The sequence below is a fragment of the Gopherus flavomarginatus genome, chromosome 7 (assembly GCF_025201925.1).
Source record: "Gopherus flavomarginatus isolate rGopFla2 chromosome 7, rGopFla2.mat.asm, whole genome shotgun sequence".
NCBI classification, from domain to species: domain Eukaryota; kingdom Metazoa; phylum Chordata; order Testudines; family Testudinidae; genus Gopherus; species Gopherus flavomarginatus.
In genome coordinates, this window is record NC_066623.1 from 103,983,511 (window position 1) to 104,009,901 (window position 26,391).

Sequence of the window (26,391 nt, forward strand, 5' to 3'; positions counted from 1 at the left end):
GACTCCTTTCACACAGCAAGCCTCTGAGTTTCAGCACCCTCCCCTTATAAATTAAAAATGGGGGTTAATTTAATTTAATGGGGGCTCAGGGCTGTCAGCTGCATGGAATTGAAGCTCATAATCCCCATGTAACCATCTTGTAACCCACTGAGGGGTCACGACCCCCCATTTGAGAACCCCTGGATTAGAGGGATACATACTCGCTCAACTGGAAAATCCTCAAAAATAAACAAACGCTCTAAAATAATGCCCTCCTCCCAAAACAGGCAGAGTGCTGGGGCTGAAGCCGGCCCTGCATGTCACCAAACTTGGTATCAGTGTCACCAGGATCTTGCTGCAAGCGCCAGGCTGCTCTGTGATCCAGGGAGAACAATTCCTCCAAATGAACATGCCATGCCCCTGAAGAACTTCAAATGCAGGATGCACCAGAACTCCCTGGGATTAGGAATGAGGCTTTTCTTCACTGGAAGGTGCTTCACTCATTACAGAGTACTCCTATCTGCATCTATGTAAATTAGCTACTAGATAACACGCTGGGAAATGGTGCTCAAGAATGCACAGCGTTATTCCTTGGATTTGTAGGACCAAGGCAACTTATTGTGCACTGCAAATACCTTCCTTGGGCTGCTCTTACACGAGTTAATGAGAGTTACCCAGCAAAAGCCATCATGCTCCAAAATTATGCCTCACCAAAAAGAGCTTATAGAAATTAGAGTACAGGCTTGCTTGCTCTGTGCTCACATCTGTTATCCTGGTGATGGACTTGGATCAGACCCTGCCTTTAATGGAAAGATTCCCATGATTTTAGTGGGCATTGGATCAAGTCCACTGCAAAATTGAATGGTCAGTAATCTGAAAGCCAGTCACACCACATTCAGAGTTTAGTACCACATTACTGAACAGGTGAGAGTTGCTGGCTTTTCTGGGCACCAGGATAGCACCACTGGCACTAGTGATAGGATGACCAAGGAAAACATCCTCATCATCGTTTATGCTAGGCATTATCATGTTTTATGTAGGATTTACTGAGGGACAGTGAACATGGAACATCCACCTCAAGGACCTCTTTCCGGAGCAGAGCTACACAACAGCACATTGAGGTTTCCAGCAGAAGGCAAGCAGAGTGCAAATGGTGATCTGTGTAAAATCCTAGCACATCTTTTCAGCAAAGGTATGATCTGCTAACTGGCAAGCCAGTAAAGTTTCATTGTGATCAAAGTTCGCTGCCACTAAAATACGCAGGACATTAATTCTACCCCTGCCACGGACGGCGTTGTGGAAAAAATCAGACAACAATATTTCTGCTGTAGAGCTGTAAACTCTATTGCAATCTTCACCCCAAAAATCATCGTGGGCTGCCACTAAGGTGACCAGATGTCCCGATTTTATAGGGACAGTCCCGATTTTTGGGTCTTTATCTTATATAGACTCCTATTACTCCCCACTCCCTGTCCCGATTTTTCACCACTTGCTGTCTGGTCACCCTAGCTGCTACACCTCTAAGAGGTGAAGCAGGACATCACACAGATCGTTGCATGACTGGCAATAAAGACTGGGATGAGCGGTTTCCCTAGAGATGAGAGAGGTTTGAAGGAAAAGTATCAGCGAAGTTCAGATAAATACCAGGTAAACCAAGTCGTCACTGGAGAGTTGTCTGAAGCCCTGTCCTAAAATACATTGTTTCTTGTGACCCGAAAGGGCTTTCGTGAGATGACCTTGGAAGTGATTTCCAAGAAGTAGGTTGGTGCTGGAGGGATGCATGGAGGGGCCTGGCATGGTGGATCCTGGGCCTTTGAACAGCAGCTTTTTATTAACCCAAACACCCCACCTTAAAGTGACCAGGCTTAAAGTGACCAGAAATCAGACCTTGAAAAACATTGTAGGACACGGAAAACATTTGGAATGGTGCATGGGGCTTTATGGTCCCACTTTAGAGTCACAAAAGTGACTCTACAGATTACTATTAAGCCATGGAGACACTGTCTCCCCCTACACAAGTGGGGAGTATGCTGCATCCATACACATAATCCTCAGTCCTGTATGGCCCCAGAGAATGAGAATCAAAAAGGCACATCTCCCGTTGTTGTAAGATAGCAGGCTACCACTAGAGTCAGCTGACCACCATGTGACAGGGTATTAACCCTTATTAGGGCAGCAGGAGGCAAGTGGGAAAAGTGTGATCATTATACGAGGACTAGATCCAGAGAGTGCATGAAAAAAAAATCCAGTGAGTAGCTTCCTTTAAAGCAAAGTGCTCTCTCATAACCAACCAAGGAACAAGGCAAAACTATCGGGTACATTTACATTCAGCTGCACTTCGCTGGAGATGTTTATCACTTGTGCCTGAAGGACCTGAGTCCATAGAGTTCAGCAACATTACTACAGCTCCGCAGGAGATGCGCAACCGAGGCAACCTATAGTTGTCGAGCCTTGGGCTGGGGGAATACAGAGTGCTCCGCTCATTTCCACATTCTTTCTTGTAGCTCCCAAATGACTGTCAGAAGTCTGTATTTAGAGCAGCATTTCTCCAACTCGGAGACTGACTCCAAGGGTTGGAGCTCTGCCGGCCAGGGAAGGCATGAGCAACATCAGGGTGGTGGAGGAACTGGTAAGAGAGCTGTTTGTGATCTTCGGACCAGTACAAAAAGTTGAAAGATTCCCAAGTGGAAATAACCCAGCAAGAAAAGAAAAAGCAGCAGCAGCCGCCCCATCTCATATATATGAAAGAGACACAAACTGCACTACTGTTTTCTTTGGAGAAGAGGGTAGAAGAGATTCCTTGCAATCAGTGTTATAAAGGGAACCTGTGAAAGATACATGAGCACTGAGCCAAGCACAGATCTCTGTGGCAAGTATTTCCACTAACCAGGTATCCAGCATGCTTGGTTATAAAGGAATAAGGAATCTAAGAACCACACATCTGAGAAAACTGGACCAAGCTCGGATCTTGACGTTCCACGTAAGAGGAGGGCTTTCAATGCAGAGGTCCCAGAATGATGCATCCCAGGATATCCACAGCAAACTTTGGACCACATCCAACCCCCTCTTCCTGACTCCACATACCAAAACACTTTTGGCATTAAGACTTTAGCTGCTGTTGTAACACAAATAACTTGAGACCCCATTCAGGATTGGCATCCCATTGTGCTAGGTGTTCTGCAGACATGAAGGTATACAGTCCCTCCCCAACAAAGCTGTAACTACACGTGACTAGTCTCAAATTCAAGCCATTTCACTCTTGCAAAGTGTCCCAAGTGACATCTCTGGTTTAAAATGAATCTATGGCAAGTTCCCCCCTCCAGATTTTTTTTTTTTTTGACGAGGGGAGGAGAAGAGGGGAGGAGAGGAGGGTTTAGTGCTTCTTTCCAGCCTTGATTTAGTTTTCTTTCAAGCAGCTTCTTCACTGAAGGGGTCTGAACTGCTTGTCCCACAATAGCTACTTTGCTTTGGTGGAAAGGGCCAGGATTTTCAGAACTGGACTAGTGATTTTGGGTGCCCAATTTGAGACACAGGGGCCTGATTTTCAGAGCATGGGAGGCTCAGCACCTTCTGGGGAGGAAAAAAACCCCAACCAAAAAAAACAAAACAAAACAAAAAAAAAACACTCACCCAAAATCATCCAAGGCTGTCAAGCAATTAAAAAAATTAATCACAATTAATCGCACCGTTAAACAACAGAATACCCTTTAAATATTTTGGGATTTTTTCTACATTTTCAGATATTGATTTCAATTACACCACAGAATACAAAGTGTTCAATGCTCACTTTATATTTTTTATTACAAATATTTGCACTGTAAAAATAAAAAAAAATAGTATTTTTCAATTCACTTCCTACAGGTACCATAACGCAATCTCTTTATCGGGAAAGTGCACTTTACAAATGTAGATTCTTTTGTTTGTTTGTTTTGATTTTGAGTGCAGTTATGTAACAATGTAAAAAACTTTAGAGCCTGCAAGATCACTCAGTCCTACTTCTTGTTCAGCTAATCACTAAGACAAACAAGTTCGTTTACATTTACAGGAAATAATGCTATCCACTTCTCACTCTCAGGTGACGTAAATAGAACAAGAAGTAGGACTGAGTGGACTTGCAGACTGTGAAGGTTTACACTGCTGTTTTTGAGTGCAGTTATGTAACAACAAAAGTCTACACTTGTAAATTGCACTTTCATGACCAAGAGATAGTATTTTTCTATTCACCTCATAGAAGTACTGTAGTGCTCTTCTGTTTACCATCTTACAGTGCAAAAATCTGTAATCAAAAATACACACTTGGATTTCAATTACAATACAATATATATGAAAATGTAGGAAAACACCTAAAATATTTAAGAAATTTCAATTGGTATTCTATTGTTTAATCATGCAATTAAAACTGATTAATTTCTTTCAGTTAATCACGTGAATTAACTGCAATTAAATTGACATCCCTAAACAAAAAAATCCCCACAAACACACAACTGGAGGCTTAAGGAAGACCTGCAGAAATGCACCTTTCCCTGCCTGAGAATTAATTCTAACCAAGGTTTTCATCAGTTTTCAGAAGATAGGCTTTTGTTTACTTGCCCTTCAGGAAGGGAAAGATAATGACACTAATAAATGACTATTCAATCTGAACAATAAGAGCAAGAAAAGTGACAAGCAGTTAAGTAGACAGGCACTATAATTAAGACCATGCCAAGAGGCTGACTTTCCCCCACCCCTCAGGAAAGAAGGAATCAGGAGCTACAGCAAAATGTCTAAGTACTGGAAATTAGGCTTTAAAAATAAAGTATACTTTTTAACATAACGAAGACAGAAACTTGACATCCCTCAGTTGTCATATTAAATTGGCCTCATTCACATTTATTTAGCCACACAGAAAGGAATTAAGGGATAGGCACTTATTGCTCCAGTCTCCAACAAGGAATTTGTTAAAAGGTTTAATCTTTTAAAGAGAGAGACACACAACACAGGATCTCTGCCTTTATCAGGTCCTTGCTCCGAAAATTAACAGATCCTGCTTAAGAATGGGATCCTGCACTACCTAAGGGTAGGGTGATGGACGGGGTGATCAAAAGAGATAGAAGTTTCCAACAAAGCACACACTCACACAGATAGTTCAGTAGCAGTCATTTATAAAAAGGAGGTAGGTAGGGGTGGGGTGGGGTGGGGTGGGGTGTGTGAGCGTAACAGAGGGAAGAACTAGATAAGCTGATGGAGTTTCATTGTCCCCCACTCACCATCTCTAAGTTCTTAGCCCGTGCTGGTTCAGGCCAGCAATCCTGAGGATGTACGAGATTGATTTAATATTCACCATACAACACTGAGGAGTCACTGCACAGCTGTGTGCCTGCAGCGATTGTTGTTATTTTATAAACAGGCCTTGGGTAACATGCTGCACTCTGGACTCTGGGTCAGCGGAGGCAGCATGCTCAGTCCTGGAAAAGGGCAGGAGAGAAAAAGCAATGACACTAGCTGTGCTAAAGGCACCAGTATCGAGGCCAGCTCCTCCAGTCCTTGGAGCACCAACTTCCAGGGCACAAACATGAGTCCTGGCACCAAAACAATAGTCCAGCAGTGAACCGTGGTGCCCCAGTGGATCGGGGGAGGGCTTTCCCTCTGCTTCCCCCAAGAAGCAGTGGATTTGGTACCCAGGACCCACAGATCTCATATCTACCAGCACAGCTCCACACCTCCCTTGTGGGCAGAGGAGCCCAGAGCTTCCATTTTACAGGGTCTCCCATCACAAAGGAGGCCTATAGTCATGAGTTAACGCAATCTAAGGCGCTGTTAATTCCTGAGCAGACTCCCCACAGGGCTGAGGAAACTGGGGGCTTGTCTACATCAGAAAGTTGCAGCGCTGGTGAGGGAGTTACAGCGCTGCAACTTAGGAGGTGTACACATCTGCAGGGCACCACCAGCGCTGCAACTCCCTGTTCTTCTTCGAGTGATTGCTCACATCCATTCCAGTTAGGTGTGCGCGCCGCGCGTGCACGTTCGTCGGAAACTTTTTACCCTAGCAACTCCAGTGGGCCGGCAGGTCGCCCCCTGGAGTGGCGCCGCCATGGCGCCCAATATATATCCCTGCCGGCCCACCCGCTCCTCAGTTCCTTCTTACCGCCGTGTCGGTCGTTGGAACTGTGGAGCGCGGCATAGCTGTCCTCCACGTCCCTAGCTCTCCTTGTTTTTCTATCGTTATCTCTATTGTAGTTGTTAATTAGACTGTTAGTTAGATAGTAGTAGTTAAGTGTTAAGTAGTTGTAAATAGTTTTTCGCCGGGGGCTTAGCCCTTCCCGGCACCCGGCACCGGGCTCATGCCTGGTTCGCCGGGCTTCAAGCAGTGTGCGGCCTGCAAGAAGCCTATGCCCACGAGCGACCCCCACGACGCGTGCCTGAAGTGCCTGGGGGAATCGCATAGATCCGACAAGTGCCGCATCTGCAAGGCTTTTAAGCCAAGGACTAAGAAGGAGAGGGATCAAAGGCTCCGGACTCTCCTCCTGGAGGCGGCACTTGACCCGGCGGCTTCGCAGGCCGTGATGTCGGCGCCGGCACCGGATCGCACCGGCACCGAGAAGACTCCCCGGCACCGACCTTCTCCGGCACCGGGGACAGAGCCTAGGCCGTCGAAGTCCACTACTCCGGCCAGGCACACCCGAGTGGAGCGCCCGGCCTCAGCATCGGCCGCGGCGCCGCCGGCACCGTCGACTCCGGGCCCGGCGGGTCCGTCGAGTCCGGTGCCGCCAAGCTCCCCCATGACATCTGGGGTCGAGATAGTGGTGCCATCTACACCAGAGACCTTCGCCTCGGCACGGGACCTCATAGCCATGACCGAGCCCACTCAGCTACCACCCCCGGTACCTCCGGTGCGGGTTGTGTCCAGAGGCAAGCCTATGATGTCGGCACCGTCCCGGGACTCTCGTTCTCGCTCCAGGTCCCGACGTCAAGGTCGCTCCAGATCCCGCCGCCGCTCGCAGTCCCGGCACCGCTCCCCTCAGCGGTACCGGTCGTACTCGCGGCGCCGGTCGACACCGAGACGGTCGCGGTCAGAGTCCAGCCGTCGTTACCGGCACCGCGAGTCCAGGAGCCGATCCAGACGTTCGCCGCACCGGTCGACCTCCCGGCGCCGAGCTGGTGGCAGGTCCCGGTCCCGGTCGACCTCCCGGTACCGAACCGGTGGCAGGTCCCGATCCCGGCACCGAAGCGGCGCCCGGTACCGATCCAGATCCCGGCACCGTGGCAGAACTCGGTCCCGCTCCCGGCACCGTTACGACTCCCGGCACCGGTCCCCGGCACCGAGACGATCGCCCGTGCCGGCCCGCGCGGACCATTACCATCCAGGGTCCGCTCCGCCATGGCCCTCGAGGCAGCCGTCCGTGTCTTCGCTGGCGGACAGTGGGTACGCGCTGGGCACCGACCGGCAGGCGGCGCTGTTCAGCGAGCCTCCACAGCAGGACGCAGCCCCACAGCAATGGGGTTTCTGGACACCCTGGGCGTATCATCAAGCCCAGGGCCCCCAACAGCTCCCTGCTAGGCCGGCGACTGCAGAGCGCAGGGCACCTGAGGCCTCGTTGTCTCGCCCCCCTCCCTCCCCGGATGGGGAGGAAGGATCCAAGCAACAGGACTCCACTTTGGCTCCTGAGGCAGAGGCGAGGGCCGAGGGAGACCCCCCTTTAGACACCTTCTTGCCGGGGGTCTCCTCATCTTCTTCCCCTGATGAAGCGGTGGCTGGGACCTCCTCCAACAGCCCCCCCCCGCTGGACCTCAGGGCGCACCAGGACCTCCTCCGGCGAGTAGCCCAAAACCTGAGTCTACAAGCCGAGGAGGTCTCGGAGGTAGAGGACCCTATTGTCACCATCCTCTCCGCAGACGCTCCCACCAGGGTCGCCCTGCCGTTCATACGGACCATTCAGGCCAACGCCACCACCATCTGGCAGTCCCCGGCCTCCATTCCTCCCACTGCGAAGGGCGTCGAGAGGAAGTACATGGCTCCTTCTAAGGGCTACGAGTACCTCCACGTACACCCGACTCCGTGTTCCCTGGTGGTCCAATCCGTCAATGATAAGGAGCGTCATGGTCAGGAGGCTCCAGCCCCCAAATCCAGGGAGGCTAGGCGGATGGACCTCCTCGGCCGTAAGGTGTACTCGGCGGGGGCGCTGCAACTCAGGGTCTCCAACCAACAGGCCCTGTTAAGTAGATACGCCTTTAACTCCTGGGTGGCAGCAGACAAATTCAAGGAGCTGTTGCCACAAGACGCTCGTCAGGAGTTTGCGGCCATCTTAGAGGAAGGCAAGAAGGTCGCACGCACGTCCTTGCAAGCCTCTCTGGACGCTGCGGATTCGGCTGCCCGTACCCTCGCGTCGGGTGTAACAATGCGTCGCCTCTCCTGGCTGCAGGTTTCCGGCCTTCCGCCGGAGCTCCAGCACACAATACAGGACCTTCCTTTTGAAGGCCAAGGGCTGTTTTCGGATAAGACAGACCCTAGACTAAAGAATCTAAAAGACAACCGCGTCATCATGAGGTCACTGGGGATGCACACTCCAGTGACGCAGCGCAGACCCTTCCGGCCGCAGCAACAGCAACAACAGCGCAGGCCGTATCTCCAGTTCCGCCAGCGGCAGGACCTTAACAGGCGCCGCGGCAGGAACGGAAGGCGCAGGCACTCGGGGAACCAAGGGGGCCAAAACCAAGGCTCCTCTAAGCCCCCGCCTGGTCCCAAGCCTTCATTTTGAAGGTGCGCCCGAGGGCGCAGTAACAGTTTCCCCATTGGATCCTTTCCCCCCGTTTTCCAACCGCCTTTCTTTTTTCCTCCCGGCGTGGTCCCTAATAACATCAGACCGCTGGGTCTTACGCACGGTGCAGTCGGGATACCGCCTGCAGTTTGTTTCATTTCCTCCTCCCCGCCCCCCTTCCTCGTCCCTCTTCAGGGACCCCTCTCACGAGCAATTCCTTCGGCAGGAGGTGCAGACGCTCCTCCGCAAAGGAGCTATAGAGGCGGTGCCGGAGAACGAGAAAGGCAAGGGGTTTTATTCCCGCTACTTTCTGATCCCCAAGGCCAAGGGAGGCCTCAGGCCCATCCTCGACCTGCGAGAGCTCAACAAGTACCTGGTGAAGTTGAAGTTCCGCATGGTTTCCTTGGGGACCATTATCCCATCCCTGGATCCGGGAGACTGGTACGCCGCCCTCGACATGCAGGACGCGTATTTCCACATTGCTATCTGGCCACCCCACAGACGTTTCCTTCGCTTCGTTGTGGGGTCTCTGCATTACCAATTTGCAGTCCTCCCATTTGGCTTGTCCACGGCCCCGAGAGTGTTTACGAAATGCATGGCAGTTGTTGTGGCGCAGCTTCGGCGCAGTCGTATCCACGTGTTCCCGTATCTGGACGATTGGTTGATTCGGGGCACGTCGGAACAACAAGTCTGCAGCCATGTCCGTGTGATCACCGACATGTTCGCCACTCTGGGCCTCTTGGTGAACACAGACAAGTCCACCCTGGCCCCCACACAAAGGGTGGAATTCATCGGGGCCGTCCTGGACGCCACTGTGGGCAGGGCCTTGCTGCCATTGCAGCGGTTCCAGGCCTTGTCGGCAATCGTGCAACGACTACAGACAGCCCCCCTGACGTCAGTGAGGACGTGTCTAACCCTGTTAGGCCACATGGCGGCCTGTACTTTCGTGACCAATTACGCTCGGCTCCGCATGAGGCCACTCCAGCTGTGGCTCATCAGTCATTACAGGCCGACAAGACAGCCACTAGATATGTTAATCACGATCCCCCAGAGGGTCTTAGATTCTCTCGGCTGGTGGCTGGACCAGTCAGTGTTGTGTGCGGGTCTCCCCTTCCACCCATCTCAGCCCTCGGTGTCCCTAACAACAGATGCCTCAGATCTCGGCTGGGGGGCCCACGCAGGGACCCTGAGGACGCAGGGCCTGTGGTCCCAGGAGGAGGTGCGGCTACACATCAACATGCGGGAGTTGAGAGCGGTCCGTCTTGCTTGTCAAACGTTCTGTCATCAGCTCCAGGGTCGTTGTGTCGCGGTGTTCACCGACAACACGACGACCATGTATTATATCAACAAGCAGGGCGGCACCAGATCCTCCTCCCTGTGCCACGAGGCGATACGACTCTGGGACTTTTGTGTAGCCCACTCCATTCACCTCATGGCTTCCTTCCTCCCCGGAGTACGGAACACGCTGGCGGATCGATTGAGCAGATCCTTCCTGTCACACGAGTGGTCCCTTCGCCCGGACGTCGCCCTCTCCATCTTCCGGAGGTGGGGTTATCCCCGGGTGGACCTCTTCGCGGCCAAGGGGAACAGGAAGTGCCAAGCGTTCTGCTCCTTTCAGGGCAGGGAACCCGGGTCGATAGCGGATGCCTTCCTCATCCAGTGGTCGACCCACCTGTACTATGCATTTCCCCCATTCCCGTTGGTCCACAGGGTCCTTCTGAAGGTGCGCAGGGACAGGGCTCATGTGATCATGGTAGCCCCGGCGTGGCCCAGACAGCACTGGTACCCCATGCTGCTGGACCTGGCCATAGCCGACCCAGTTCCCCTGCCCCTTCATCCGGACCTGATTACCCAGGAGCACGGGACCCTCTGTCACCCGGACCTGCAGTCGCTGCACCTAGCGGCGTGGCTCCTGCGTGGCTGACTGGCTCTGAGCTGCGCTGTTCCACGCCGGTGAGGGAAGTGCTCTTGGGCAGCAGAAAGCCGTCCACAAGAGCGACATATTTGGCCAAATGGAAGCGCTTCTCCTATTGGTGCGTGGAGAGAAATCTCCGCCCTATGGAAGTTTCAGTAGCCAACATCTTAGACTACATTTGGTCCCTCAAAGGGCAAGGTCTGGCCATATCGTCGTTACGAGTCCACCTAGCGGCTATCTCCACCTTTCACCCGGGTGCGGATGGTAACTCTGTTTTTTCCCACCCGACGGTGTCTAGATTCCTTAAGGGGCTGGAACGTTTATACCCTAACGTCCGTCCCCCTGCTCCAACCTGGGATCTTAACCTGGTGTTGTCCCGACTCATGGGGCCCCCCTTTGAGCCGTTAGCTACTTGCTCCCTGCTTTACCTCTCTTGGAAGACGGTCTTTCTAGTAGCTATCACCTCAGCTAGACGGGTGTCGGAACTCCGGGCTCTTGTGGTAGACCCCCCATACACGGTCTTCCACAAGGACAAGGTGCAGCTGAGACCACACCCTGCTTTTCTCCCCAAGGTGGTCTCAGCCTTCCACGTCAACCAAGAGATATTCCTCCCGGTTTTTTTCCCGAAACCTCACTCCTCAGGCAGGGAGCAGCAGCTTCACTCGCTTGATGTCCGTAGGGCTCTCGCGTTCTACGTGGAGAGGACCAAGCCCTTCCGCAAATCCCCCCAGCTTTTCGTGGCAGTAGCGGACCGCATGAAAGGGCTTCCTATCTCCTCCCAGAGGTTATCCTCTTGGGTAACGTCCTGCATCAGGACCTGCTATGACTTGGCCCACGTCCCTACAGGCCGTGTGACTGCGCATTCTACCAGGGCGCAGGCGTCGTCGCTGGCTTTCCTCGCCCGCGTGCCCATCCAGGAAATCTGTCGGGCAGCGACCTGGTCATCGGTCCACACCTTTGCTTCCCACTACGCCCTGGTCCAGCAGTCTAGAGAGGATGCGGCCTTCGGATCTGCAGTGCTCCATGCCGCGACTTCTCGCTCCGACCCCACCGCCTAGGTATGGCTTGGGATTCACCTAACTGGAATGGATGTGAGCAATCACTCGAAGAAGAAAAGACGGTTACTCACCTTTGTAACTGTTGTTCTTCGAGATGTGTTGCTCACATCCATTCCACACCCGCCCTCCTTCCCCACTGTCGGAGTCGCCGGCAAGAAGGAACTGAGGAGCGGGTGGGCCGGCAGGGATATATATTGGGCGCCATGGCGGCGCCACTCCAGGGGGCGACCTGCCGGCCCACTGGAGTTGCTAGGGTAAAAAGTTTCCGATGAACGTGCACGCACGGCGCGCACACCTAACTGGAATGGATGTGAGCAACACATCTCGAAGAACAACAGTTACAAAGGTGAGTAACCGTCTTTTTGCAGCGCTGGCCGTACTCCCGTTTTGTCTCGGGTGTAGAGGATCCAGCGCTGGTGATCCAGCGCTGGTAATCAAATATAGACACTTACCAGCGCTTTTCTTGACCTCCGTGGAATAAGCAGGTATCCCAGCATACCTGAGGAAGCCTCTGGTAATCAAGCTGGTCTCCTTCCCCGGTTTGCTCTCGCGTTCCCCGAACCCCGAGCAAGCAGGTCTCCTTCCCTGAGGTTTGCTGGGTGGTTCCGGGAACGCGAGAGCAAACCGGGAAAGGAGACCAGCTTCGCCGCGGTTTGCTCTCGCGTTCCCCGAACCCCGAGCAAGCAGGTCTCCTTCCCTGAGGTTTGCTGGGTGGTTCCGGGAACGTGAGAGCAAACCGGGAAAGGAGACCAGCTTCGCCGCGGTTTGCTCTCGCGTTCCCGGAACCACCCTGCAAACCGCAGGGAAGGAGACCTGCTTGTTCGGGGAACGCGAGAGCAAACCGCGGCGAAGCTGGTCTCCTTTCCCGGTTTGCTCTCGCGTTCCCCGAACCACCCAGCAAACCGCAGGGAAGGAGACCTGCTTGCTCGGGGTTCGGGGAACGCGAGAGCAAACCGCGGCGAAGCTGGTCTCCTTTCCCGGTTTGCTCTCGCGTTCCCGGAACCACCCAGCAAACCTCAGGGAAGGAGACCTGCTTGCTCGGGGTTCGGGGAACGCGAGAGCAAACCGGGAAAGGAGACCAGCTTCGCCGCGGTTTGCTCTCGCGTTCCCCGAACCTCCCTTGAAGCCGCCCAACAGCGCTGCAGTGTGGCCACATCTAACACCACTTGCAGCGCTGGTTGCTCTAAGTGTGGCCACTCTGCAGCGCTGGCCCTATACAGCTGTACTAATACAGCTGTAACAACCAGCGCTGCAAAATTTTAGATGTAGACATGGCCTGGGTAACATTTCATAAGCACTTAAGTCACATCAGAGCCCAAGTCCCAATGGGACTTGGTGAGGAGAAGTGACAGAGCCCTAAGTTAACACAATAGATGGCCTCCACACTCCATTTCAGGCACTTGGCTGCACCAGCTCTGAGACAATCAGGTGTTTCAGCCAAGAAACACCTGAGCAGAAACAACCCAAGGTTACCACCATGGAGAGCCCGGAAGGTGACAAAGGTGCACTCAACTTACAAATGGTCCTACTGGATCAGACCAATGGCCCATCTAGCTTAGTATCCTGTCCTCCGACAGTGACCAATGCTTCAGAAGGAATGAACAGAACAGGACAATCAAGTGATCCACCACACGTCATCTAGTCCCAGCTTCTGGCACTCCGAGGTTTAGGGACACATAGTCAGGGATCCAACCCCATGTTCTATCAGAGTTAAGAGCCATTGATGGGCCTATCCTCCCTGAACTCATCTAATTCTTTTTTAAGAACTGTTTTATAGTTTTGGCCTTTGCAATGAGTTCCACAGGTTGACGGTGTGTTGTGTGAAGAAGTCCTTCCTTTTGTTTGCTTTAAACCCTGCTGTCTGCTAATTCCACTCGGTGACCCCTACCTCCTGTGTTATGGGGAAGCGGGGAAGCTCAGTGGTTTGAGCATTGGCCTGCTAAACCCAGGGCTGTGAGTTCAATCCTTGAGGAGGCCATTCAGGGATCTGGGGCAAAAAAAAAAAAAAAATTCTGTCTGGGGATTGGTCCTGCTTGGAGTAAGGGGTTGGACTAGATGACCTCCTGAGGTCCCTTCCAACCCTGATATTCTATGTGAAGGGGTAAATAACACTGCTTTAGTCACTTTCTCCACACCAGTCATGATTCTATAGATCTGTCATACCCCTTCCTGCTGAAGCGTCTCCTTTCTAAGCAGAAGAGTCCCAGTCTTTTTAATCCTCCTGCCCCCAATCTGGAAGCTGTTCCATTCCCCTAATCATTTTTGTTGCCCTTCTCTGTACTTCTCCCAATTCTAATATTTTTTTAAATGGGGCAACCAGAACTGCCTGCAGTATTCAACCCTATAATAGCATTGGCACCAGCTTTCACAAAGCCCCTGCCAAGTCCTAGCCACAAATAAACTCCCCTAGTGGCAGCCAGCCACAGAGGGTTGGAAGAGAGGCAAAGCCAGAGGGTGCTAAACCCATAGGAAGGACAGTGCTGCCCTTGCCAGGAACAGCTGCCATAGGCTACTGCTCCACTTCCTCCTTTCAAAGCTCTGGGGCTGTCAGATTTTGGCACCAGCTGCGAAGCCACTAAATGGAAACAGCAGTTTCAGCTCATAGAACATCAGTAATTCCCAGGCCTGGTGTTTGTGCGACGGACTGAGCAACGCCCTTTGTGTACAGCACTGAGCCAGGCTGCTCTGAGCAGGCAAATCCAAGTTGCACCCACTGAGCTCTTCAAGGGTTTCCTACTGAACACGCCTCAAAGCCGCAGGTCTTCCAGCAGCTCTGCGCGTTGCTGGTTAAGAACCTCTCCTTACAGGGGCTTGTAATTCAGTCTTGGGAGCTTGCTTGGAGCTCACACACACAAGAGACCAGTGTTGGGAGTTAAATCTCTTTAGAAAGAAGGTTCTGTTTTCTACTATTCTAGACAGAAACTCAGGATTGAATCCAGAGGGGGTGTATAATGCAGTGCAAGTTACACATTACTGAGTCTAAAACATCCTGTGGCTTTTGTCCTGAGGAACCAGAAAAGAGGGGTGTAGCAGGAAAACGTTTACTCATGCTCTGCTGCTGCTGCTTGGGTAGCTTCCTCCTCACCCAACACTTTAATACAAGTTAGTATAACTTGCATACTGACAAAGGCATAAATAGGTCTAAGGGAATAGAACAGATCAGGCGTGAGGCACAGGGTCACAACACCACTCAAATTTGACCCAGACATCCTTCCGTCGTAGCGAGCAAGAGCCCAAGCACTGGCAGGATAAACAGCTTGTGCTGGCAGATCCACAGCACTGAGTGGTCCATATGGCTGTTATTCACACTAGAAAATAGGAGCCCAGCGCTGGGTCAATAATACAAACAAATAACGTCACAGGGTGAGAGAGGAGATGAAGGACCCACAACTGAAGTCATCACAACATATCAAATTACTTCCCCAGCATTTGCAAACATTCTTAGTTGTATCAAACTCCAGCAGGTACTGAGCAGTACTTGACACTTGAGAAGTACTTATTGCCCAGTTATTCCAGTATTAAGTGTGGGAAGGGAAACTGAGGGAGCAGGAGGTTCCACATTAAAGGAAAAAAATAAAAAAAACAGGTAGTCATGGCTTAGGAGTTTTCTGGTCAGTGGAAACCACAACATCCAAAACAGGAGAACTGCACTATGCTATTATCATCATCTCAACAGCTGGGCTGCACTCAGCTTTGACAGAATATTCCAGGGTGTCAAGAACTGCAAGGAACGTGCCTAGGTTATGCACATTAATTTACTCTGGAGACCCGGAAATATTAACAAGATGGAAGGGTATTTTTAGAATATTCGGCTATTGAAACTAAGCAAGGAAGTGTCTGTCCTCATTAAAATCTTCACTCTCACTCAACTGTCAAATTTTTAAAGCTGTTGACTGATGCAGCCTTTAGCAGTCACCATGGCAACAAGATACATTACCTAGGCGATGATGCTCTTTTGCTGTCACCCCTTGAGTGACCCAGTTCTACAAAAAAAAAAAAAAGTTTGCATAAAAAAAATCTTCAAGTGGAATTTTTTCCTTGGCTCCTGCCATGTTCATTTTCTGTGCTGCTGAAGGCGTAATGAGAGTCTACATGCCTCCAATGTGGCAGCAAGATCAAAAGCAGGAGAGCTGGTGGGAGAGAAGATTCCAGAATATCTCCACAAATAAGGATCACACTGGATTAAGTGCAATGTGGAGGTGGTGACGACTCATTTGTGACTAAGTTGAGAGCTGGCTACCCGGAAAGCTATTTTCCAATCAGCTGTTTTATCACGTGATCAATCGTCTGAAAATTCACAACGTAAGTTCGCTAGTTAGTTTCCTGTTGGAAAAATGTGTTGCCCAGTCACGAAGCAGAAACAACATCACGTGACCAATCGCAACCCCAACTGAGATGAGACTGCTGCTTGTTTTAAAAACCTACAGACTGAGCAGGGAGCGGAGTGGGAGCTCCTGTTAGCAGAGAAGGACAGGGACTACCGCTCCATCACCCTGCTGCTCCTCTAACCCTTCGTGGTACAGGAGAAGACATTGTTTAACCCTTGTTAAGTATAGAGCTTTGAGAACTGTGCGGACAGCATATAGTGGTGACTGGACCTTTAAGGTCTGGATCGTTCTTGGTTGGATGTATAATCCACACAAGGAGAATGTGGGTCTTAGTCCTCCTCTTGTGATTGGCCCACCAAAAAGGATCATGAGCTGGTCCTGCTTGTTGCTCTGATGCAGAGTCACAGTTAGGTGAAGAAGTGATAGGAGCTTGTGCTTTCAGCACTGGGAGGACTGGGCTCAAAGTCACCCCAAAGGGGGTCGGTTCCATGTATTTCACACTGAGTTACCTGGAGACTGAGCTAGGAACAGAGTGGGTCAGACGTGACTTGTGAACAAAGAGCATCTCGGTGCTGACCATTCCACTTTTGTTGCTCGTCTCCAGGTAGTCATAAGCAGCTGGACTGAAAAAGGCATGATTTGGCTCACTGGAATCTGGAAACACCTCCCTCCCCCTCTTGTACACCCTTCATGGATTTCTCCCAGAGCCAGCTCCTCCTTCCCCCTCTCCCCCAAGGTCACAAGCCCCACTCCATCTTTTAATCTCACTGCTCTAAATCCTAACATATCTTACTCCAGCTCATCTCATTTCACTCTTCTCTCATCCACTGGATGTTTGGTGATCCTTATATGAGATGAGTTTGGTAGGTCTCTGATCCATCTCTCATCACAAACCAATCACCCCACCTTGCACTAACTGAGAAAGACTGCGTGGGCCACAGAGACTGAACTGCTACCCTACCCAGAGAGGAAGTCTGTCCCTCCTTCAGTCCAAATGCCCTTCCTTCTCTCCCCACATCATGTCCGGCCTTTCATGGCTCCCTGTGCCACCACTGTGAGCAGACTGAAGATCTGCTGAGGCAGCAGGAGAGAAGCTACACAGGACTCTCGGGCACTGAGCAGCCTGCAGAAGATACACCATCATCCTGAATGCCGCTCAGCAGATGTCACTTGTGAGGCAGGACAGAAGGAGGGGCAAAACTTAGGGTTGCCAACTTTGGTTGGATGAATTCCTGGAGATTTCATCATGACAAAGATTAAGCTTTAACTGAAGGTTAATTCCTGGAGACTCCCAGACAACCCTGGAGGGTTGGCAACCCTAGGCAAAAGCAGCTGACTACAGGAGGGCCCCCCTCCTTCGATAGGATGCATCCAGAGACAGGCTGGCCTCATTTCCCAGCATCCTTTCTGAAAGACACTGTCTCTTTACCTTAGCCCAACCCCCACACCAATGCTCCCCACCCCCTTCAGGCTCCCACTGGAGCTTTCTCCTATCACTCAGGAGAACTCCCTTCCAGCTGCTCGTCCGGCCTTGCTGGGGCAAGCCAGAAGGAAAAGGGCCACCTACAAAGTCAAACTCTTTCCTACTGCACCCTGGGATTTTCTTTGAAGTTCTCCCATCCAAGTTCCGAGCAGGTCCAGTCCTACCTAGCTTAAGGAGTTCTAAGCAGATTGCAACACGATCGCGGGCATTCATAGCCATTCCAGAGTGAGGCCACACCCACATACCAGACCCTAAGAAGGAACTATCCTCAGACTGCTAAGTGCTCAATATAAAAGTGGCCGGGCTTCTATGAACTGCACGTTTCCAGGCCGGTCTCTTATTACCATGGGATTGTCCCTTCTTGGCTCCTTTCTATGCAGGGCCGCCTAAGAGGGAAAGGGGGCCAAGTGGGGCAATTTGCCCCAGACCCCGCAGGGGCCCCCATGAGAGTTTTCGGGGCCCCTGGAATGGGGTCCTTCGCTCACTCCAGGACCCCGGAAAACTCTTGCGGGGCCCGGGCCCCCGGAGCTTCTTCCACTCCAGGTCTTCGGCAGCGGGGGGGGGGTCCTTCCGCTCCAGGACCCGCTGCCGAAGTGCCCCGAAGACCCACCGCGGGGGGCTCCTTCCATCCTGGAACCCGCTGCCGAAGTGCCGGGTCTTTGGCAGCAGTTCGGCGCCCAGGCCCCCTGTATCCTCTGGGTGGCCCTGTTTCTATGCAGCCTAGTTCAAGGTAACGGCATTCAGAGACGAGTGCAGAGGCAGAGCGGAGACTGAGAAACAGGGTGTGGTGAGCGTGGGGGCATGAGGCGGGGAATGTTGATCTGTACCCTGAGGTGAGGTTTAAGCAGAGGATTTCGGAGACGGCGTGGTGGAATGTCAGAGCAGTGCAGACAGTCCCAGCAGACTCCCTCCCAGGTAGGGTGGCCAGACAACAAGTGTGAAAAATTGGGACAGGGGGTCTGGGGGGGGGGGGGTAATAGGAGCCTATATAAGAAAGCCCCAGATATCGGGGCTGTCCCTATAAAGTCGGGACATGTGGTCACCCTACTCCCAGGCAGGAGAGCAGTGACTGCAAGCCAGTAAAGTTGAATGGGTCTAAACTAGCAAACAGCAAAGCATCATGGGGGCACTCTCTTAGGGCTTGTCTAGCTGGGAAAGTTCACCAGCAGTACTAGTACTAGTAACTCCCCATGTAGACATCTGAAATAGAGGCTTTTTTGGTTTGTTATTTATCTGTGTTATCACTGCCCCAAGGAGCCCAGTCATGGCCCAGGACCCATTGTGCTAGGTGCTGTACAAACAGAAGAGATGTGCCCCAGAGAATGTACAATCAGAGTGCAAGACAAGAGACAACAGATGGATACAGTCAGACAGGAGAGTACAGGAAGTCAGCATGACAGGCGAGGTCTCAGCACACCAGAAGCCTAACTGTTGTCAATTTGTTTTAGGGCCTGTAACAAAAGCCAGTGAATACTAGGGTAATGGGCCTCAGGCACAGACGGAGGGGGCAGGGATTTGAGAAAAGGGAATTTCCTGACTGAGGGGTGCAGGGGATAGGAAGACACAGACCTCACTAGCAAACGAATAAAAAAAAATGTGCTCTTACAATTGGAGTTAACACCATTTTTTTCTGCAGCGAAGACAAGGATGGATTCCAAGAGCACGTTGGCCTCCTAAAAGAATGTAAGTTGGGTCTTCTCTTTTCTTTTCCTGCAACTGCAGAAGGAAGGAAGCCCATCTAACTAAGGCCTGAGCTACGTTTCAAAGTTACATCAACTAGCTACATTGCTCAGGGCAGTGAAAAATTGTGCCATTGTTAAGGCGACCTAAGCCAAGCCCCACTGTGATGCAAGTAGATTGACAGAAGGTGTTTTTTCCACTGATGTAGTTAATCTACTTCTTTTGATGAGCAGTAGCTTGATTGATGGAAGAATTCTTCTGTCAATGTAGGAAGTGTCTCCACTATGGGGCTACATCGGCACAGCTGCAGTTGCATAGCTGTACTGTAGACATGCCCATAGCGCAGGGGCAGGCAAACATTTTGGACAGAGGGCCACATCAGGTTTCATAAATTGTATGGAGGGCCAGTTAGGGGAGGGGGTCGTGCCCCATCCAACCCCCCTATTCCCTGACGGCCCCTCTGGGACCCCTGCCCCTAAGCCCCCACCACCCCATTAAACCCCCCCTCCTTCCTGACTGCCCCCCAGGACGCCTGCTTCTATTCAATCCCCTGTTCCCCCCCAACCCCTATCCACCAGCCCAAACTCCCCTGCCCTCTATCCAACCCCCCCCTGCCCCTTTACTGCGCTGCCTGGAGTGCCGGTGGCTGGCAGCGCTACAGCTGCCACCCAGTTGAAGCCGGGCCATGCTGCCACCACCACCACAACGCAGCACAGAGCACTGGGTCAGGCCGGGCTCTGCAGCTGAGCTGCCCCAGAAGCTCACAGCCCTGCCGCACAGAGAATTTCACTGGCCCTGGAGCGAGCAAGCTGAGGCTGTGCGGGGGGGGGGGAAAGAGACAGCCGGGGAGGGGCCGGGGACAAGCCTCCCAGGCCAGGAGCTCGGGGCCGGGCAGGACGGTCAACCCGTAGTTTGCCCATCCCTGCTATAGTGTGTAGTTAAGTGTAAGGTTAGTCTCCGCTAGCTGTGCATGGCTCTTTGTTGTTTTCACAGCAGTTTGTCCAACACTTTGTTCCATTTACGAATAAACCTGCTTATTTTTAAAAAGTGGTTGGTTGCTATCTCATGGTCAAAGGTCCTGAAGGGAAGAGGGACAAAGTGCTGCACAGGTCTGAGTGGATAAGTGCCTAGCACAGGCAGGATGCTGTATCCAGATCCTGGCCTAAGAGTGGGAGAAGTGCAAAAACCTCACTCCCAAGACAGGTAAAGGCATGAGGGCCGACAGCTGAGGTGTGCATGAAGAGAGGCCAGAGATGCAATCAGCTCCATAATCCTGACATGGGTTTTGCACCAATATAGCCAAGCACCTTCCACCCCCAACTAGGTCACTTTGCTTATTCATGTAGGTGACCAATGGCACATCACCACATGGCATCCTTTCTGCTCCCTCTTTAAATGACTGAAACTTGCATAGGGGAGCCAGTAAATGGAAGGCAGTGTGACCTGGTGAACAGGGCACTGGACTGGAATTCAGAAGACTTGGGTTCTATCCCCAGCTCTTCCACTGGGTGATCTTGGGCAAAAATCACTTCACATCATGCCTCAGTTTGCCCATCTGTAAGATGGGGATAAGGATACTGACTTCCTTTGTAAAGCACTTTGGGAGACCTATAGAAGGAGGAGAGCTAGGTATTGGTAATTAAACAAACCATGGATGCTCTCATCCACAACAAATGCCTTGATCAAAGGAGACATTCATGCCTGGCAAATAAAATGGAGAGGGAGGGCGGAAGTATGTACATGGCTGAACTGCTGTTCAGAATCTTAGTGAACACTGTTCTCACCATCTCCCAACAGCTGGAAATTAGAAGTGGAATAGACGTTCATGATCATCTCATCTGTCAACCATGCACTGGCAGGAAGATGTCAGATGAATAAGATCTCACGTGCTCTGTGCAGCAGTTTTAGACGACACAAGCAACGTACTACTTCCTTTGGGAGACCATCCCACCTTACAGAACGCACCACGCCTTCACCCTGATATTTAACCTGCATTTTCCTTAGTTCAGCTTCATCCTCTTGCTCCTCATTCCACCCCCTTGAAGAATCCCTACCAGCTCCTGGGGATATTTAAAAACGGGGGTGGGGAGGGGGAAAATGAGCAGTGAATGTAGATCTCATGGGGGATTATTGGTGTGTAATTAAGCAATATCCATAGTAACAAGCAAATCTGCATGTGTTAAAAAATTAACTTGACCTAGTTTGAGAAATTCTAGCATCTCAACAATGCATCATGTTTCCCCAGAAATTCACCAGTGCCAACAAAGGGAGAGGGAGAAGGAGCTTTAAATAAATTGTCTGCAGCAAAGGAGGAGGGTCAGAATGAAGCGGGGGGCGGGGGGGGAAGGATGGTGGTTCAGTGACTCAAGTTGCCTAATGATTGCTGACATTTTACACATCATATCACAAGGCTCCTCAGTGGAGAGAGAAACAGAACAGCCAGTTTTGCTGCCAGAACAAAGAGGTACACTCACCATTTGGTCACCAAGCCTTGCTCTGGAGCAGATGAAGTTTAAAGATGTTGCGAAAAAAGTTTAAAGATTGTCACCAGGAGAAACAGGAAAAACACAGAATATCCAGCAGCCGGAACAACTGAGGTCAGGAGATCTATTGATACACTCGGCAGTTCTGAGAGGTTTTTCCCCTTCCCCTCCCTTTCTAGAGAGGCCATCGTTGTAATATTTGGCCTCTATTTATGGGTTTTAAGAGTATCTGAGCTCCTGCTATGTTAAAAAAGAACAAACACACACCATGAGCAGTAGCGAAGTCCGTAATGGACTTTATTGTCTAAGACCCTAGTATTTGTATTTTATTGGTACCTGGTATTTTATTATTGTTAAACATGTATATTGCAGTAATCCCTGATGGCAACATGCAGGCTGCCTACACCCCCATCACGCCATGCAACATACAAACACATCACAAGTGCCCCATAGTCCCTGCCCCCCTTCTCTTTCCCTCTTAACTGAATCTTGAAATGCTGCTTTTTGATATTGTTTTGTTGAACTAGTGGAGCTGCCTGGCCAAGAAACAGGCATTAGACGTTAGGGCTCCTAATTGACTTGCCCCTTGTAAAAAGTTATTGGAATAAAGCACAAGCAAATAAAAGTTTTTCAAATGTAGAGTTACCTGCAATGAAACCACTCTCACACAACCAAGAGCAGAGCAAATTCAAGACCTTACAGGTCATTTCAGGACTGTAATTTATGCTGATCTTCAGAGGTCAGTCTTGGGCATCAGGCAGTGCTGCTGATCTTCGAAGAACCTGAGCAATCCATTTACACTGGGTTGGATCAGTTTTCACATCCAGTGATGACTCAGCAAGCAAGAGGGATAGAATTTGTTTGTTAAATTAAAAGCTACTACCGTGGCTCCCCCTGACTTTTGTAGACCTGGCAAGAGACCCCATGAGGACACTAGCTGAAGAGGGTAAGGAGAACAGAATTAGCAGACTGATCCCAGACTAGGTTAGGGAAGCAAAGCCTACCACACTCCCTCCTGAAGGTTGAGAAGAGGAACATCTGCCTGAAGGTAGCGAGTCTGGTAGTTATCAGCTAGGCTGCCCCACATAAGGGCAAAAGCAGGGACATCCTGCAAAGATTCATCAGCCTTTGGAGAATCCCCCACCCATCACAAGGATAACCTCTGCAGATGGGAGCCAATGAAAGATACCATTGTAGGGCACTATCAGAAAAGGCCGGTCCTTCATTTGGTAGAGAATGACTTCTCTCTTCCCTCTCCATGCTGAGTATATTAGCGCAGATAAACATCGGATTCTGTTCAGAATCTGTTGTGGCTTAACCTACACGCCCATGGGAACGGATTCCCTTAGGGCCTGTTAGGCATCAGGGCTTGTTTACGGTTTTCAAAAAAAGGTCTTGCCAGCTTGGAAGAAAGAAATCAGTGTGCAAATCCAAAGCCTTCCAAGACCTTCCCGCACACTGCTGCCTGCTTGAATGCATTGCCTTTGCTACACTTCAATGCTCGTTTCACGCTGGGCCATGAAAGGACAATCGGGCATTGTTCGGAGGTATAAGCCTGCTAAGGCACCACACACTGACCCCATGCAATTCGCAGCATTGGAGCCATTAAGAGAGACAAGCTGAGTCACATAGCAAGGACACAAACCAGAAAAATGAATGAACTAGATTAATGAAGTCCAATTTGGCTCTGGACAAGCTGGATTTTGAGTGTTCTCTGGCAATGCGTACGATGCTTAACCATGATTTTGTTGAGCATTTGAGTCATGCTGTGTTCTAGGGAACCAAGAGAAAGGTGGGGCCAAATCCAACCCCGGTGTAAATGATTCAGCTTCAGTTAGTCAGCTGAACGGCCCATTGGAAATGGACAGCCCAAGCCACACGAGAAACCTTTACCACTGACAAACATGGGTTTTTAATCTGTGTCAGATCCCCTTTCTCCCAGCCTCATCTGTGTCAGATTCCCTTCCTCCTCTCTCTATCTTCGGGGACCCACCTAAATAACCCACCAAATAGCAATAAAGAATAGGGTCAATAGCACGACAGGTAACCACCTTGCTTATTGCAAGCCTGCTGCGTACATGTGCAAGAGGTAACTCTGCCTCCTAGCATCGCAATTCCAAGAACAATTTTGTTTGTTTCGAACAGACTATTGTTACTGCCCCTGTGCTCATTAATTTCTTAAGATCAGATCACATCACAAAAGGATGCCCACAAAAGCTGAAATGAAAATCAGCTTGTCAAGTCACTTGAAAACAAGTTGAGAAGCATCAGGATAATAAAAAAGGAGCACTTGCATGCTGGGGTATGTGCAGAGATGGAAGGTTTCATTAGACAGCTGTCCTACTGAGGACTCCAAAGTCCCCACTGATTACTTTGTGCAAAAATGGCCTTAACACAGCGTGCTCTGAATGCAAAGGTCATAACACTATTACCACATGTGTTATAGCAGCTTTCATCTAGAAGGATTCCAAAGCATTGTGGGAACCTGTTGGTTAACCTAACTGATAGGCAGGCATTGCTGGGGCAGAGCAAAGTATGTATTTAAACCACACACAGGCAGCGTTCCCCTGGCGGCAGTCCAGGTCTTCAGCGGCATTTCAGCGGCAGGGGGCCCTTGAGTTGTTCTGCGTCTTCAGCAGCACTGCAGGGCTCCCAGCCGCCGAAATGCCACCGAAGACCCGGACCGCCGCCAGGTGAGTACAAGCGTCACAGCTCCCCCCTTTGCCCCAGGCCCCCTGAATCCTCTGGCCGGTCCTGCACACAGGAACACTACACAACTGCTCAACGGCAGCAAGTTAATGCTTGACATTTGTGTAGCTTACAGTTTTACATTTGCAAACAAAACCCAGAGTGTCATGCCTCTGCCATCTCCCCGGTCCTCCTTTAAAAAAAAAACCTGCTTCTTCCAAAAGGCCTATAAAATCTAGTTCTTCCCCCAAAGGAGTATTTAAAAAGCATCTAAGAAGAGTTAAAGAACACATGATGCCTGATAGACAACTCCACTCAGTCAGCTGTTGCATCCCGTTCCCCATCCCTCATCTCTATGGTTGGTGGTTTAGTTAAAGGCCAGTCCTGCACCACTGTGGTCAATGCAAGTTTTTTCCATGGACATGCTAGTCAGGAGGATCCTGGCCTGAGACTGTAAGCTCCTCAGCACTGTAAGAAGCTCACACGCTCGTAGTGTACTGGTGTTTGATAATTAAACCGTCTCCAGTAGCTTGTGAGGTTGAAACAAAAGGAGCAGATTTTCAAGAGCAGCTCCAGGCCATATTTTTCGAGCACTTAGTTCCCACAGCTGGGCCAGATTTTCAGAACAGCTCAGCTCCCACTGAGGCACCAAAATAAAGGCTAGACATTCACGAGTTTCCATATGTGCAGAGTTCTTCTGAAAAATACAGCCTCAATTTAATGAAAGGTTTAAGATTTCGTCCAGAATTTCACCCACTTAAGCTCTCTCATTTCTGCAATGCTAATAGCACAATTAGGAGTAATACACCCTGCTGGAATAGTTAGCTAGCTGCAAACATCTGGGTCTAGCATCTTCTTCCAGTGCCCATGCCGTAGATTAATGCTACCGAATCGTAAATCCTCATCCTGCATCCACACAAGTGGCTTCCCCTAGAGATTTGCACAATATTTATGAAATTAACCAACAGAGATCAGAAGCATGCTGTATGTGACATGCAGCATGTATACAGGCTGCCAAGGTTTCAGGTTGTATCCTCCTCCAGGGCACTACCCTGTGCCACACAACACACCTTAAACCCAGAGCTTTCTGCTCCACACAAAGCAAGTTTAAAAAGTTCATTAGTTTCACTAGAGTTAAAAGCCACCCTAAGTTGCTTGCTCATCTAGGAAACGTTGAAAGGTTTTGTCGCTTTCCTTCCCAAGGCAAACACCAGCTGAAGCCAAAAGAGAAAGCTATGTAAAGTTCTGCATGGAGGCAGCTGTGTCAGTGCAAAAAGGATTTAGCACTAAACACATGTACATCCCGCTGGCAGCGCGCTCTCAGCTTCCTTACCAAAACCAGGTGCTCCCCCAAGATCAACAGCTGCCCCCTTTAACAGGCTTCTCGCTTCCCAGCAAAGCTGCCTAACAGTTTTAGCCTCCCAATCTCACCTCAGCCAGAAGGAGCTTCGCATTTGCTCAACAGGCCGGAGTAATGTTCTTCTGCAACAGACCAGAATTGCAACAACAGGATCAGGCAGTGACCTGCCCTGAAGAAGAAATACCAGACCACCTGCTTGTACTTTTCACCCCCATGCTCCTTCTCACTTTTTTCTCCTCTCTGGCCTTTCAGGCAGAGCCCTTGCCAGAACTGTCCTTTGGATCAGAGGAAGCGGCACTCCCCTTAGTTCCTTAAAAACAGTCAGATGAAGTTTTCTTAAGGTGGCACCTACAAGTTCTTGCCTTCAGATAGCTACTTTGCTTTGTTTACTGGCCAATTCTTTGACTTGCTGTCTCTACTTTCCAGCTTAGCTGTTTGCTTCCCCTAATCTTTTCCTCTTAAAAATTATTATACATCTCTACCCCAATATAACGCCACCCAATATAACACAAATTCGGATATAACATGGTAAAGCAGCACTCCGGGGAGCGGGGGGGCAGCTGCGTGATCCAGCGGATCAAATCAAGTTCAATATAAATGCAGTAAGATTTTTTGGCTCCCGAGGACAGCGTTATATCACTATATATAGCACACACACACACTCCTATTGGACCTTCAGTCA

At 50.5% G+C, this 26,391-nt stretch overlaps 1 protein-coding gene across 2 annotated transcripts in view; it reads right to left on the reverse strand.

Annotated features, from left to right (window-relative positions):
- The window catches only part of ACOT11 (acyl-CoA thioesterase 11), a 72,426-nt gene extending 46,427 nt beyond the window's left edge, over positions 1-25,999 (reverse strand). For both annotated transcript variants that reach the window (XM_050963579.1, XM_050963578.1), the window contains exon 1: positions 25,781-25,999. The gene's annotated coding sequence lies outside the window, so the exon portion shown is untranslated. The remainder of the gene's footprint in view (positions 1-25,780) is intronic.
- Positions 26,000-26,391: the final 392 nt, after the last annotated feature.